Consider the following 18,156-nt stretch of genomic DNA (forward strand, 5'->3'; position numbering starts at 1 on the left):
GCAATGCCGGGTACTTCTGCTAGTATATATACACAAAGAATTAAGTTAAGCACCCCCCCGTTTTTTTACAACCTCGCACATTACAAGTTTGTTGTCGTCAAAACAGTGTAATATACCCATGATATTGCTATATTTTCTGGAGAAGTGATATTATGGTCACATAAAAACATAACAATCATGCCGTTTTCAATATTTTATTCTGAATAATTTAAGGTGAAATTTTTTGGGAATTTTAGGCATATTTTCACCTCAATTTAAGTATGGAGCTATAGGTCCATCACGGACAGTGTGGATGACGTTTATGTTTTCTAACGTACAGTCATTGTTCTGAGAAGACCTCTAGCGATCTTTGCGTCAATAACGTGTGTAGGACCCACGTGATCGGATCACTGACTCAACCCTACGTCTCATAGACCCTGTAAGCCGTCGTATGCGTTGCTGTGGCAGGTTGTTCCATTCCCGATGTAATGCACGTTCCAATTCATCCAGATTGGCTATTGGAGGGACCATCTTCGCAATTTGTCGTCCCAACATGTCCCAAACGTGCTCGAGGGGGTTCAGGTCAGGACTGTACGCAGGCCAGGGGATGGTTGTCACAGCACCTTGCTCCATCCGATCACGTGGGTCCTACACACGTTATTGACGCAAAGATCGCTAGAGGTCTTCTCAGAACAATGACTGTACATTAGAAAACATAAACGTCATCCACACTGTCCGTGATGGACCTATAGCTCCATACTTAAATTGAGGTGAAAATATGCCTAAAATTCCCAAAAAATTTCACCTTAAATTATTCAGAATAAAATATTGAAAACGGCATGATTGTTATGTTTTTATGTGACCATAATATCACTTCTCCAGAAAATATAGCAATATCATGGGTATATTACACTGTTTTGACGACAACAAACTTGTAATGTGCGAGGTTGTAAAAAAACGGGGGGGGTGCTTAACTTAATTCTTTGTGTATATATATGTATATACTAGCTTGGCTCGGCTCACTGCGCTCGCCTCACCAAGCGTCGATACTGAGGAGCGGGCTTATTTTAGCTGAGGCTAATGACTGTACCTGAGTTGCTGTGTTGTCATGATTTTCACCAATCACAATACAAACAATTACTTGGCACAAATGTATTTGTTGTGTTTGTGATATTACATTTTTATAGGCAATTTAGCTGAAGATTTAGGTTGAATGTTTTTTTTTCAAGAAAGAACCTTGAAAAAAACGATGTAGATATATAGATCACATACATAGGGGAGGGGTAGGTGCAGACTGGAAGTTTGGGACGATTACACCTCACCACCACGTAATTCAAAACACCTCACCACCAAGTAATTCAAAACACCGCACCACAACGTAATTCAAAACATCTCACCACCACGTAATTCAAAATACCTCACCACCAAGTAATTCAAAACACCTCACCACCATAAAACACATAATAAAAACACCTCACCACCACCAAATTAAAAACACCCTTCACCACCACGAAATTGAAAACACCTCACAGCCATAAAACACGTAATAAAAACACCTCACAGCCATAAAACACGTAATAAAAACACCTCACCACCACGAAAATAAAAACACCTCACAGCCATAAAACACGTAATAAAAACACCTCACAGCCATAAAATACGTAATAAAAACACCTCACAGCCATATAACATATAATATAAACACTTCACAGCCATTAATAAAAACACCTCACAGCCATAAAACACGTAATATAAACACCTCACAGCCACGACATTAAAAACACCTCATCACCACGAAATTGAAAACACCTCACAGCCATAAAACACGTAATAAAAACACCTCACAGCCATAAAACACGTAATAAAAACACCTCACCACCACGAAAATAAAAACACCTCACAGCCATAAAACACGTAATAAAAACACGTCCGCCATAAAACACATAATAAAAACACCTCACCACCACGAAAATAAAAACACCTCACAGCCATAAAACACGTAATAAAAACACGTCAGCCATAAAACACATAATAAAAACACCTCACCACCACAAAATTAAAAACACCTCAGCCATAAAACACGCAATAAAAACACCTCACAGCCATAAAACACGTAATAAAAACACCTCACAGCCATAAAACACGTAATAAAAACACCTCACAGCCATAAAACACATAATATAAACACCTCACAGCCATTAATAAAAACACCTCACAGCCATAAAACACGTAATAAAAACACGTCACAGCCATAAAACACATAATAAAAACACGTCACAGCCATAAAACACGTAATAAAAACACCTCACAGCCATAAAACACGTAATAAAAACACGTCACAGCCATAAAACACATAATAAAAACACCTCACCACCACAAAATTAAAAACACCTCACAGCCATAAAACACGCAATAAAAACACCTCACAGCCATAAAACACGTAATAAAAACACCTCACAGCCATAAAATACGTAATAAAAACACCTCACAGCCATATAACATATAATATAAACACTTCACAGCCATTAATAAAAACACCTCACAGCCATAAAACACGTAATAAAAACACGTCAGCCATAAAACACATAATAAAAACACCTCACCACCACGAAAATAAAAACACCTCACAGCCATAAAACACGTAATAAAAACACGTCAGCCATAAAACACATAATAAAAACACCTCACCACCACAAAATTAAAAACACCTCACAGCCATAAAACACGCAATAAAAACACCTCACAGCCATAAAACACATAATATAAACACCTCACAGCCATTAATAAAAACACCTCACAGCCATAAAACACGTAATAAAAACACCTCACCACCACAAAATTAAAAACACCTCACAGCCATAAAACACGCAATAAAAACACCTCACAGCCATAAAACACATAATATAAACACCTCACAGCCATTAATAAAAACACCTCACAGCCATAAAACACGCAATAAAAACACCTCACAGCCATAAAACACATAATATAAACACCTCACAGCCATTAATAAAAACACCTCACAGCCATAAAACACGTAATAAAAACACGTCACAGCCATAAAACACATAATAAAAACACGTCACAGCCATAAAACACATAATAAAAACACCTCACAGCCATAAAACACGAAATAAAAACACGTCACAGCCATAAAACACGTAATAAAAACACCTCACCACCACAAAATTAAAAACACCTCACAGCCATAAAACACGCAATAAAAACACCTCACAGCCATAAAACACGTAATAAAAACACGTCAGCCATAAAACACATAATAAAAACACCTCACCACCACGAAAATAAAAACACCTCACAGCCATAAAACACGTAATAAAAACACGTCAGCCATAAAACACATAATAAAAACACCTCACCACCACAAAATTAAAAACACCTCACAGCCATAAAACACGCAATAAAAACACCTCACAGCCATAAAACACGTAATAAAAACACCTCACAGCCATAAAACACATAATATAAACACCTCACAGCCATAAAACATATAATATAAACACTTCACAGCCATTAATAAAACACCTCACAGCCATAAAACACGTAATAAAAACACGTCACAGCCATAAAACACATAATAAAAACACGTCACAGCCATAAAACACGTAATAAAAACACCTCACAGCCATAAAACACGTAATAAAAACACGTCACAGCCATAAAACACGTAATAAAAACACCTCACCACCACAAAATTAAAAACACCTCACAGCCATAAAACACGCAATAAAAACACCTCACAGCCATAAAACACGTAATAAAAACACCTCACAGCCATAAAACATATAATATAAACACTTCACAGCCATTAATAAAACACCTCACAGCCATAAAACACGTAATATAAACACCTCACAGCCACGACATTAAAAACACCTCAACACCACGAAATTGAAAACACCTCACAGCCATAAAACACGTAATAAAAACACCTCACAGCCATAAAACACGTAATAAAAACACCTCACAGCCATAAAACACGTAATAAAAACACCTCACCACCACGAAAATAAAAACACCTCACAGCCATAAAACACGCAATAAAAACACCTCACAGCCATAAAATACGTAATAAAAACACCTCACAGCCATAAAACATATAATATAAACACTTCACAGCCATTAAACACGTAATATAAACACCTCACAGCCACGACATTAAAAACACCTCATCACCACGAAATTGAAAACACCTCACAGCCATAAAACACGTAATAAAAACACCTCACAGCCACAAAATTAAAAACACCTCACAGCCATAAAACACGCAATAAAAACACCTCACAGCCATAAAACACGTAATAAAAACACCTCACAGCCATAAAATACGTAATAAAAACACCTCACCACCACGAAAATAAAAACACCTCACAGCTATAAAATACGTAATAAAAACACCTCACAGCCATAAAACACGCAATAAAAACACCTCACAGCCATAAAACACGTAATAAAAACACCTCACAGCCATAAAACACATAATATAAACACCTCACAGCCATTAATAAAAACACCTCACAGCCATAAAACACGTAATAAAAACACGTCACAGCCATAAAACACATAATAAAAACACGTCACAGCCATAAAACACGTAATAAAAACACCTCACAGCCATAAAACACGTAATAAAAACACGTCACAGCCATAAAACACGTAATAAAAACACCTCACCACCACAAAATTAAAAACACCTCACAGCCATAAAACACGCAATAAAAACACCTCACAGCCATAAAACAAGTAATAAAAACACCTCACAGCCATAAAACATATAATATAAACACTTCACAGCCATTAATAAAAACACCTCACAGCCATAAAACACGTAATATAAACACCTCACAGCCACGACATTAAAAACACCTCATCACTACGAAATTGAAAACACCTCACAGCCATAAAACACGTTATAAAAACACCTCACAGCCATAAAACACGTAATAAAAACACCTCACAGCCATAAAACACGTAATAAAAACACCTCACCACCACGAAAATAAAAACACCTCACAGCCATAAAACACGCAATAAAAACACCTCACAGCCATAAAATACGTAATAAAAACACCTCACAGCCATAAAACATATAATATAAACACTTCACAGCCATTAAACACGTAATATAAACACCTCACAGCCACGACATTAAAAACACCTCATCACCACGAAATTGAAAACACCTCACAGCCATAAAACACGTAATAAAAACACCTCACAGCCACAAAATTAAAAACACCTCACAGCCATAAAACACGCAATAAAAACACCTCACAGCCATAAAACACGTAATAAAAACACCTCACAGCCATAAAATACGTAATAAAAACACCTCACCACCACGAAAATAAAAACACCTCACAGCCATAAAATACGTAATAAAAACACCTCACAGCCATATAACATATAATATAAACACTTCACAGCCATTAATAAAAACACCTCACAGCCATAAAACACGTAATATAAACACCTCACAGCCACGACATTAAAAACACCTCACAGCCATAAAACACATAATAAAAACACCTCACAGCCATAAAACACGTAATAAAAACACCTCACCACCACGAAAATAAAAACACCTCACAGCCATAAAACACGTAATAAAAACACCTCACAGCCATAAAACACGTAATAAAAACACCTCACCACCACGAAAATAAAAACACCTCACAGCCATAAAACACGTAATAAAAACACGTCAGCCATAAAACACATAATAAAAACACCTCACCACCACGAAAATAAAAACACCTCACAGCCATAAAACACGTAATAAAAACACGTCAGCCATAAAACACATAATAAAAACACCTCACCACCACAAAATTAAAAACACCTCACAGCCATAAAACACGCAATAAAAACACCTCACAGCCATAAAACACATAATATAAACACCTCACAGCCATTAATAAAAACACCTCACAGCCATAAAACACGTAATAAAAACACCTCACCACCACAAAATTAAAAACACCTCACAGCCATAAAACACGCAATAAAAACACCTCACATCCATAAAACACATAATATAAACACCTCACAGCCATTAATAAAAGCACCTCACAGCCATAAAACACGCAATAAAAACACCTCACAGCCATAAAACACATAATATAAACACCTCGCAGCCATTAATAAAAACACCTCACAGCCATAAAACACGTAATAAAAACACGTCACAGCCATAAAACACATAATAAAAACACGTCACAGCCATAAAACACGTAATAAAAACACCTCACAGCCATAAAACACGTAATAAAAACACGTCACAGCCATAAAACACGTAATAAAAACACCTCACCACCACAAAATTAAAAACACCTCACAGCCATAAAACACGCAATAAAAACACCTCACAGCCATAAAACACGTAATAAAAACACGTCAGCCATAAAACACATAATAAAAACACCTCACCACCACGAAAATAAAAACACCTCACAGCCATAAAACACGTAATAAAAACACGTCAGCCATAAAACACATAATAAAAACACCTCACCACCACAAAATTAAAAACACCTCACAGCCATAAAACACGCAATAAAAACACCTCACAGCCATAAAACACGTAATAAAAACACCTCACAGCCATAAAACACATAATATAAACACCTCACAGCCACGACATTAAAAACACCTCATCACCACGAAATTGAAAACACCTCACAGCCATAAAACACGTAATAAAAACACCTCACAGCCATAAAACACGTAATAAAAACACGTCACAGCCATAAAACACGTAATAAAAACACCTCACCACCACAAAATTAAAAACACCTCACAGCCATAAAACACGCAATAAAAACACCTCACAGCCATAAAACACGTAATAAAAACACCTCACAGCCATAAAACATATAATATAAACACTTCACAGCCATTAATAAAAACACCTCACAGCCATAAAACACGTAATATAAACACCTCACAGCCACGACATTAAAAACACCTCATCACCACGAAATTGAAAACACCTCACAGCCATAAAACACGTAATAAAAACACCTCACAGCCATAAAACACGTAATAAAAACACCTCATCACCACGAAATTGAAAACACCTCACAGCCATAAAACACGTAATAAAAACACCTCACAGCCATAAAACACGTAATAAAAACACCTCACAGCCATAAAACACGTAATAAAAACACCTCACAGCCATAAAACACGTAATAAAAACACCTCACAGCCATAAAACACGTAATAAAAACACCTCAACACCACGAAAATAAAAACACCTCACAGCCATAAAACACGTAATAAAAACACGTCAGCCATAAAACACATAATAAAAACACCTCACCACCACGAAAATAAAAACACCTCACAGCCATAAAACACGTAATAAAAACACCTCACAGCCATAAAACACGTAATAAAAACACCTCACAGCCATAAAACACATAATATAAACACCTCACAGCCATTAATAAAAACACCTCACAGCCATAAAACACGTAATAAAAACACGTCACAGCCATAAAACACATAATAAAAACACGTCACAGCCATAAAACACGTAATAAAAACACCTCACAGCCATAAAACACGTAATAAAAACACGTCACAGCCATAAAACACGTAATAAAAACACCTCACCACCACAAAATTAAAAACACCTCACAACCATAAAACACGCAATAAAAACACCTCACAGCCATAAAACACGTAATAAAAACACCTCACAGCCATAAAATACGTAATAAAAACACCTCACAGCCATATAACATATAATATAAACACTTCACAGCCATTAATAAAAACACCTCACAGCCATAAAACACGTAATAAAAACACGTCAGCCATAAAACACATAATAAAAACACCTCACCACCACGAAAATAAAAACACCTCACAGCCATAAAACACGTAATAAAAACACGTCAGCCATAAAACACATAATAAAAACACCTCACCACCACAAAATTAAAAACACCTCACAGCCATAAAACACGCAATAAAAACACCTCACAGCCATAAAACACATAATATAAACACCTCACAGCCATTAATAAAAACACCTCACAGCCATAAAACACGTAATAAAAACACCTCACAGCCATAAAACACATAATAAAAACACCTCACCACCACAAAATTAAAAACACCTCACAGCCATAAAACACGCAATAAAAACACCTCACAGCCATAAAACACATAATATAAACACCTCACAGCCATTAATAAAAACACCTCACAGCCATAAAACACGCAATAAAAACACCTCACAGCCATAAAACACATAATATAAACACCTCACAGCCATTAATAAAAACACCTCACAGCCATAAAACACGTAATAAAAGCACGTCACAGCCATAAAACACATAATAAAAACACGTCACAGCCATAAAACACGTAATAAAAACACCTCACAGCCATAAAACACGTAATAAAAACACGTCACAGCCATAAAACACGTAATAAAAACACCTCACCACCACAAAATTAAAAACACCTCACAGCCATAAAACACGCAATAAAAACACCTCACAGCCATAAAACACGTAATAAAAACACGTCAGCCATAAAACACATAATAAAAACACCTCACCACCACGAAAATAAAAACACCTCACAGCCATAAAACACGTAATAAAAACACGTCAGCCATAAAACACATAATAAAAACACCTCACCACCACAAAATTAAAAACACCTCACAGCCATAAAACACGCAATAAAAACACCTCACAGCCATAAAACACGTAATAAAAACACCTCACAGCCATAAAACACATAATATAAACACCTCACAGCCATTAATAAAAACACCTCACAGCCATAAAACACGTAATAAAAACACGTCACAGCCATAAAACACATAATAAAAACACGTCACAGCCATAAAACACGTAATAAAAACACCTCACAGCCATAAAACACGTAATAAAAACACGTCACAGCCATAAAACACGTAATAAAAACACCTCACCACCACAAAATTAAAAACACCTCACAGCCATAAAACACGCAATAAAAACACCTCACAGCCATAAAACACGTAATAAAAACACCTCACAGCCATAAAACATATAATATAAACACTTCACAGCCATTAATAAAAACACCTCACAGCCATAAAACACGTAATATAAACACCTCACAGCCACGACATTAAAAACACCTCATCACCACGAAATTGAAAACACCTCACAGCCATAAAACACGTAATAAAAACACCTCACAGCCATAAAACACGTAATAAAAACACCTCACAGCCATAAAACACGTAATAAAAACACCTCACCACCACGAAAATAAAAACACCTCACAGCCATAAAACACGCAATAAAAACACCTCACAGCCATAAAATACGTAATAAAAACACCTCACAGCCATAAAACATATAATATAAACACTTCACAGCCTTTAATAAAAACACCTCACAGCCATAAAACACGTAATATAAACACCTCACAGCCACGACATTAAAAACACCTCATCACCACGAAATTGAAAACACCTCACAGCCATAAAACACGTAATAAAAACACCTCACAGCCACAAAATTAAAAACACCTCACAGCCATAAAACACGCAATAAAAACACCTCACAGCCATAAAACACTTAATAAAAACACCTCACAGCCATAAAATACGTAATAAAAACACCTCACCACCACGAAAATAAAAACACCTCACAGCCATAAAACACGTAATAAAAACACCTCACAGCCATAAAATACGTAATAAAAACACCTCACAGCCATATAACATATAATATAAACACTTCACAGCCATTAATAAAAACACCTCACAGCCATAAAACACGTAATATAAACACCTCACAGCCACGACATTAAAAACACCTCACAGCCATAAAACAAATAATAAAAACACCTCACCACCATAAAACACGTAATAAAAACACCTCACCACCACGAAAATAAAAACACCTCACAGCCATAAAACACGTAATAAAAACACCTCACCACCACGAAAATAAAAACACCTCACAGCCATAAAACACGTAATAAAAACACGTCAGCCATAAAACACATAATAAAAACACCTCACCACCACGAAAATAAAAACACCTCACAGCCATAAAACACGTAATAAAAACACGTCAGCCATAAAACACATAATAAAAACACCTCACCACCACAAAATTAAAAACACCTCACAGCCATAAAACATGCAATAAAAACACCTCACAGCCATAAAACACATAATATAAACACCTCACAGCCATTAATAAAAACACCTCACAGCCATAAAACACATAATAAAAACACCTCACCACCACAAAATTAAAAACACCTCACAGCCATAAAACACGCAATAAAAACACCTCACAGCCATAAAACACATAATATAAACACCTCACAGCCATTAATAAAAACACCTCACAGCCATAAAACACGCAATAAAAACACCTCACAGCCATAAAACACATAATATAAACATCTCACAGCCATTAATAAAAACACCTCACAGCCATAAAACACGTAATAAAAACACGTCACAGCCATAAAACACATAATAAAAACACGTCACAGCCATAAAACACGTAATAAAAACACCTCACAGCCATAAAACACGTAATAAAAACACGTCACAGCCATAAAACACGTAATAAAAACACCTCACCACCACAAAATTAAAAACACCTCACAGCCATAAAACACGCAATAAAAACACCTCACAGCCATAAAACACGTAATAAAAACACGTCAGCCATAAAACACATAATAAAAACACCTCACCACCACGAAAATAAAAACACCTCACAGCCATAAAACACGTAATAAAAACACGTCAGCCATAAAACACATAATAAAAACACCTCACCACCACAAAATTAAAAACACCTCACAGCCATAAAACACGCAATAAAAACACCTCACAGCCATAAAACACGTAATAAAAACACCTCACAGCCATAAAACACATAATATAAACACCTCACAGCCATTAATAAAAACACCTCACAGCCATAAAACACGTAATAAAAACACGTCACAGCCATAAAACACATAATAAAAACACGTCACAGCCATAAAACACGTAATAAAAACACCTCACAGCCATAAAACACGTAATAAAAACACGTCACAGCCATAAAACACGTAATAAAAACACCTCACCACCACAAAATTAAAAACACCTCACAGCCATAAAACACGCAATAAAAACACCTCACAGCCATAAAACACGTAATAAAAACACCTCACAGCCATAAAACATATAATATAAACACTTCACAGCCATTAATAAAAACACCTCACAGCCATAAAACACGTAATATAAACACCTCACAGCCACGACATTAAAAACACCTCATCACCACGAAATTGAAAACACCTCACAGCCATAAAACACGTAATAAAAACACCTCACAGCCATAAAACACGTAATAAAAACACCTCACCACCACGAAAATAAAAACACCTCACAGCCATAAAACACGTAATAAAAACACGTCAGCCATAAAACACATAATAAAAACACCTCACCACCACGAAAATAAAAACACCTCACAGCCATAAAACACGTAATAAAAACACCTCACAGCCATAAAACACGTAATAAAAACACCTCACCACCACGAAATTGAAAACACCTCACAGCCATAAAACACGTAATAAAAACACCTCACAGCCATAAAACACGTAATAAAAACACCTCACCACCACGAAAATAAAAACACCTCACAGCCATAAAACACGTAATAAAAACACCTCACAGCCATAAAACACATAATAAAAACACCTCACCACCACGAAAATAAAAACACCTCACAGCCATAAAACACGTAATAAAAACACCTCACAGCCATAAAACACGTAATAAAAACACCTCATCACCACGAAATTGAAAACACCTCACAGCCATAAAACATGTAATAAAAACACCTCACAGCCATAAAACACGTAATAAAAACACCTCACAGCCATAAAACACGTAATAAAAACACCTCACAGCCATAAAACACGTAATAAAAACACCTCACAGCCATAAAACACGTAATAAAAACACCTCAACACCACGAAAATAAAAACACCTCACAGCCATAAAACACGTAATAAAAACACGTCAGCCATAAAACACATAATAAAAACACCTCACCACCACGAAAATAAAAACACCTCACAGCCATAAAACACGTAATAAAAACACGTCACAGCCATAAAACACATAATAAAAACACCTCACCACCACAAAATTAAAAACACCTCACAGCCATAAAACACGTCATAAAAACACCTCACAGCCATAAAACACGTAATAAAAACACCTCACAGCCATAAAACACATAATATAAACACCTCACCACCAAGTAATTCAAAACACCTCACAACCACATAATTCAAAACACCTCATCACCAACTAATTCCAAACACCTCACCACCACCTAATTAAAAACACTTCACCACCACGTAATTATAAATACCTCACCACCACGTAATTCAAAACACCTCATCACCATGTGATATTAAAACACCTCACCACCACGTCATTTAAAAACACCTCACCACCACATAATTCAAAATACCTCACCACCACGTGATTCAAAACCACCACAACGTTATTAAAAACACTTCACAACCACGGAAACAAGTTTGAGGGAGTCGTTAAGTGACAACACAGACACCGCCCAGATGTGTAGATATATAGATAAATGACTGTACCCGAGTTGCCGTTTTGTCATGGTTTAAACCAATCATAATTCAAACAATTATTTTGCACAAATGTATTTGTAATATACGTGATATCATATTTTATAAACAATTGAAGTTGAAAAAAAAACATTCCCAAAAAAATTCACCCCAAAAAAAAAAAATTGGAATTTTTTTTCAAAACAAATACCCTTAGGACATACCGACGGGAGAGATATGTGCATTCCAGAAGTTTGGTACGATTTCACAAAAGTTTGAGAAAGTAGTTCAGTGACAACACAGGACAACACAACACAGGACAGACGCTGCACAGATATATATATATAGATATATATATAGATATATATATAATATATACTAGCTTGGCTCAGCTCGCTACGCTCGCCTCACCAAGCGTCGCTACTGAGAAACGGGCTTATTTTAGCTGAGGCTAATGACTGTACCTGAGTTGCTGTGTTGTCATGATTTTCACCAATCATAATACAAACAATTGCTTTGCACAAATGTATTTGTTGTGTTTGTGATATTACATTTTTATAGGCAATTTAGGTTGAAGATTTTGGTTGAATGTTTTTTTTTCAAGAAAGAACCCCCCAGCACATACATAGGGGAGGGGTAGGTGCAGACTGGAAGTTTGGGACGATTACACCTCACCACCACGTAATTCAAAACACCTCACCACCAAGTAATTCAAAACACCTCACCACCACCTAATTAAAAACACCTCACCACCACGTAATTATAAATGCCTCACCACCACGTAATTCAAAACACCTCACCACCACGTAATTCAAAACACCTCACCACCATGTGATTTAAAAACACCTCACCACCATGTGATATTAAAACACCTCACCACCACATCATTTAAAAACACCTCACCACCACATAATTCAAAATACCTCACCACCACGTGATTCAAAACCACCACAACGTTATTAAAAACACTTCACAACCACGGAATCAAAAGTTTGAGGGAGTCGTTAAGTGACAACACAGACACTGCCCAGATGTGTCGATATATACAGACTTGGCATTTAATATGGAATATATTTTTTTTCTTGACTTGGGTTTACTTTCTTAACTCAGTATATCAATCTGGTAAGTTTCTTTTACACTTTGGTGTTTTATTTGTTAAAAGAACCATTGCACTGATTGTCTGTCACAGCAAGAAGTCAACAACAGGATTATATCACAGGTGGCGTGGCAAAATGTACGGACAGGTGCATTTGATGATTGGCTTCACAGTCGGGTATACAAGGGTTGTTGCGTTCTGTATTAGTGGAAAACAACTGCTGCACGTCTCCAAAAGTTATTGCCGCTTCCTCTGGAGATGGTCCGTCAACTCGACAATGCTGTTTGTCATGGAGTGGTGGCTTTACGAAATTACGGCATGAAACAGCGTGCTATTGCTCGGCAGTATGGCATCACTCAAGGTCAGGTGTCAAAGATCCTGAAACGAAATGCTCAGAGGGGTGTCCCTATTCCAATACCGAGGCCAGGACGTCCCCGCAGAACCACAAGGAGGGATGATCGACAGCTGCACCGGTTAGTCCGCAATGGCCGTACCAAGTCAGCTAATCGGCTTAGGGCTGAGTGGCAGCAACTGACAAATGTGCCTGTATACAGAAGGCTAGTCAACCAATGACTGGTTCAAGCAGGCTATCGTGCCAGGCATCCCCTGAGAAATCCACGCCTGACCAGACAACACCGCCAGCGCCGATTGCAGTGGGCCAGAGAGCACCGTCAATGGCAGCCAGGACACTGGAATCACGTGATCTTCAGTGAGGAGTCTAGATTTCTGGTCTATCGTCAAGATGGCCATGTCCGAGTGCGCAGGCAAGTGCATGAAGCCTACAACAAAGATTGTATAGTGCCAAGAGTCCAAGCTGGAGGTGGTGGGGTGACCGTTTGGGCTGCTTTTCATGCAGGGGGCAAAACTGACCTGGTTGTTCTGAATGGAAACCTGAACCAGTTCAAGTACAGGGCCATTCTGGAAGAAACATTGCTTCCATTTGCTCATGCAGCCTTTCGAGGAAACTTTGTCTTCCAAGATGACAATGCATGGCCTCATCATGCTCACATGATCCAACACTTTCTTGCTGACCGTGGTGTAGAGCATATGGAGTGGCCTGCCATGTCCCCGAATATGAATCCGATAGAGAACTTGTGGGCAGAATTAACGCGTCAACGACCACTTGGACCAGCAGCCTGCCTCTGTGCGTGAATTGCAGCAGGCTATTGTCACTGCATGGCAAGCGATTCCTGTCCAAACCTTGGCAAATCTCGTGAACAGCATGCCTCAACGTGTACGTGCTCTCCTGAATGCTCGTGGGGGTTACACGAAGTACTGAACTGTAATTTTACTGTCCGTAATCCCAGTCGTAATTTAACTTTTGTTTTTGTTAAAATAAATTGGGCTAATGTGAAAAATAAAGATACTTCTGGAAAACGTACAGAAGTTTAACACAGTACTGTCCATGAATTGAGTTCGATATCAGTTTACATCACTTTCAAGGATCAATTTATTTGTTTTGAAATGTCAAATGTGGTTTTTGTTTCTTTTAAAGGTCACATTAACAAAATCTAGAATAATTTCAACATAATTCCAATGAACTTTTGGTTCTAAGACATCTCGAAAAGTAAGTTCACCCCCACAAAAAAAATATTCCATATTAAATGCCAAGTCTGTAGATAAATGACTGTTCCCGAGTTGCCGTTTTGTCATGGTTTAAATTAAACCAATCATAATTCAAACAATTATTTTGCACAAATGTATTTGTAATATACGTGATATCACATTTTATAAACAATTGAAGTTGAAAAAAAAAAAATGTCCCTAAAAATTCCCCAAAAAAAAAAGAAAAAAAAAAAGCATTTAAAAAAAAACAAAATACCCTTAGGACATACCGACGGGAGAGATATGTGCATACCAGAAGTTTGGTACGATTTCACAAAAGTTTGAGAAAGTAGTTCAGTGACAACACAAGACAACACAACACAACACAACACAACACAGGACAGGACAGACGCTGCACAAATATATATATATAGATATATATATATATAATATATATATATACATATATAAGAATGTCATCTACAACATACAATGTGAAGATTGTGAAGCCAATTATGTGGGCCAAACATCCAAACGCTTAACCACAAGGCTCACTGAACACCAACTGTAAGACGACAAGACAGGTTGTCATTGGTTGCGACACACATGTAATGAAATTGTGTCTAAGTTGAACCCAGGTGCTATGCTGCCTCTGACCACTGAGAGGCTCCCATAAGAACTCGGACGGACAGCGCTCCGATCATTCCTGTGACATTTATTCTGTGTGGTGTAGTGTATACTCAGATGGTGTGTATTACTAGATGTTCCAGGCTTGCTTGTACTAATTGCAAATCCATCATTACTCCTATGATTACTGTATACTGATATGATGCTTGTTGATTTCTTGCAGGTGTTGCTGGAGATCGATTCTGAATTAAACTCACTATTGGGACAATGTTGTAGGTCTGATTCTTACAACAATTAATTCAGAATCTTCTCTTGGTCATGAACGAGATCATCATGACTCATAAGCTCATACAAGTCCAGATCTTTGGAGCGGACCCCCAGGCACCGGAGGTGCCTGCTCAACTACTTCACTGGCTGAAGCTACTGACCAGCCATCTGGACGCTCAGGAGGAACTCACCGATGTCACCAAGCTGGCGGTGCTGCATTCCAAAGTGAACCATACAGTGTACACGTATATATCCCAGTGTGGAACGTACGATACTGCTGTGGCAGAAATGAGACGTATTTACATCAAAACTCGGAGCATGGTCTATACTTGATATCTGCTCGCGTCTCAGCGGCAGGAACCCTCAGAGACCATTGACCAGTTCATTCAAGACCTCCGCCGGTTAGTGAAGGACTGTACTACTGAAACCCGCACTCATGCACAAGTCTGTGATGATCTTGTGCGGGATTCTTTTGTTTCTGGGATTCGGTCTCCAGTCATCAGACAGAGATTACTTGAAGAAGAAGATTTGACACTAGAAAGGGCTCATCGGCTATCCCTCCTGTACAACGAAGTGCAGGTACAAGCCGACGCGTATGACCACCAATACTTCCCTGCAGGATTAACCGGAGCGACACGACTGGAGAGAGCAACCGCCGAGCAAGCGGATACTGCGTCTTGCCGGAATCAGAGACAACCGACGCGCTCGAGGACCTCGACCCGAGTGTGACAGCGGCCGCCGCGGCCGGACCCAAGGCTGGAAGTAATGCTAAGTGCTTTTTCTGCGGGAACCGGAATCACCTAAGGTCAGTTTGTCCTACTAAAGAGGCGACGTGTCATTCGTGTTCTCGGAAAGGTCACTTTGCGAAGGCTTGTCGTTCATCCCGGGGCCGGCGAACTCGCTCGACGCTGAATGTGCTTCTCTCTCCGCCAGAGAAACAATCGGAGCCTCGCTCAGCCTTGATTGGAACCGCCCCTCTCTGTGGGCCCCGCGCTGAGCGCTCGACTTTGATGAGGCTTACCGCGCCGACTAAACAAGTGGCGCAATCACAACGGTACGTGGCTCGACCGTCCTTGACGGGAATTCTTTCGTCGCCCAGCCCACTTCCGGTTTTGGCTTCACGAACGGCGCAAGCTTGGGTCGGATCTCCGCGCGTGGCTCGAGCGCCCTCTAGCGATGGCTCGACCGACCCACGATCGACTTCAACTGCACGGAAGACGTTAGCGGGCGTCGGATCCACACGCGAGGCTCGAGCGCCCCCTCTCGACGACTCGAAATCTGCAGGGCCACCTGGCCTGTCCAGCGCTGTTATTCCACTCATGATTGAAGGGAAAAATGCAAATGCCTTAATTGACACGGAATCCACTGATAGTTATGTCGATTTACGACTTGTTCAGAAGCATGGCTGACCGATTCTCAGGGCAACACGCAGAATCTTCATGGCTTCTCTAGGGCTATGGCTCCGCACTCGGGGGGAATGTCGACTGAAGCTTGTGATTAAGGGTCGAATGTTTCCGGATGTACATTTAATGGTTTTACCAGCATTATCTGCAGAAGTTTTGCTGGGACACGATTTTCTCCGGCGACATGGGCGTTTGGAAATGGAATTTGGTGGTGCTGATACTCTTGCTAAGTGTGTGCTCTTGCAGGGATGGAAATAGAACCACTGTCGCTGTTTCCCAATATGACTACTGACTGTACTCCGGTTGCTGTTAAATCGTGACGTTACTCACGGGCTGACACACAATTCATTGCTGAAGAGACTGCGTGGCTATTAAAGGAAGGTATCATTGAACTTAGTCGATCGCCTTGGCGGACCCAAGTTTTGGTGGTTCGAACCGAATCGCACCGCAAACGCATGGTAATCGACTGTTCGCAGATGATTAATCGGTTTACCAAATTGGACGCCTACCCACTCCCGGGAATGGATTCTCTGGTACGACAGGTGGCACAGTACTCGGTATATAGCACTCTAGATCTACGTAGTGCATATC

Source organism: Myxine glutinosa, unplaced genomic scaffold (assembly GCF_964187855.1).
Source record: "Myxine glutinosa unplaced genomic scaffold, kmMyxGlut1.1 SCAFFOLD_584, whole genome shotgun sequence".
Classification (NCBI taxonomy): domain Eukaryota; kingdom Metazoa; phylum Chordata; class Myxini; order Myxiniformes; family Myxinidae; genus Myxine; species Myxine glutinosa.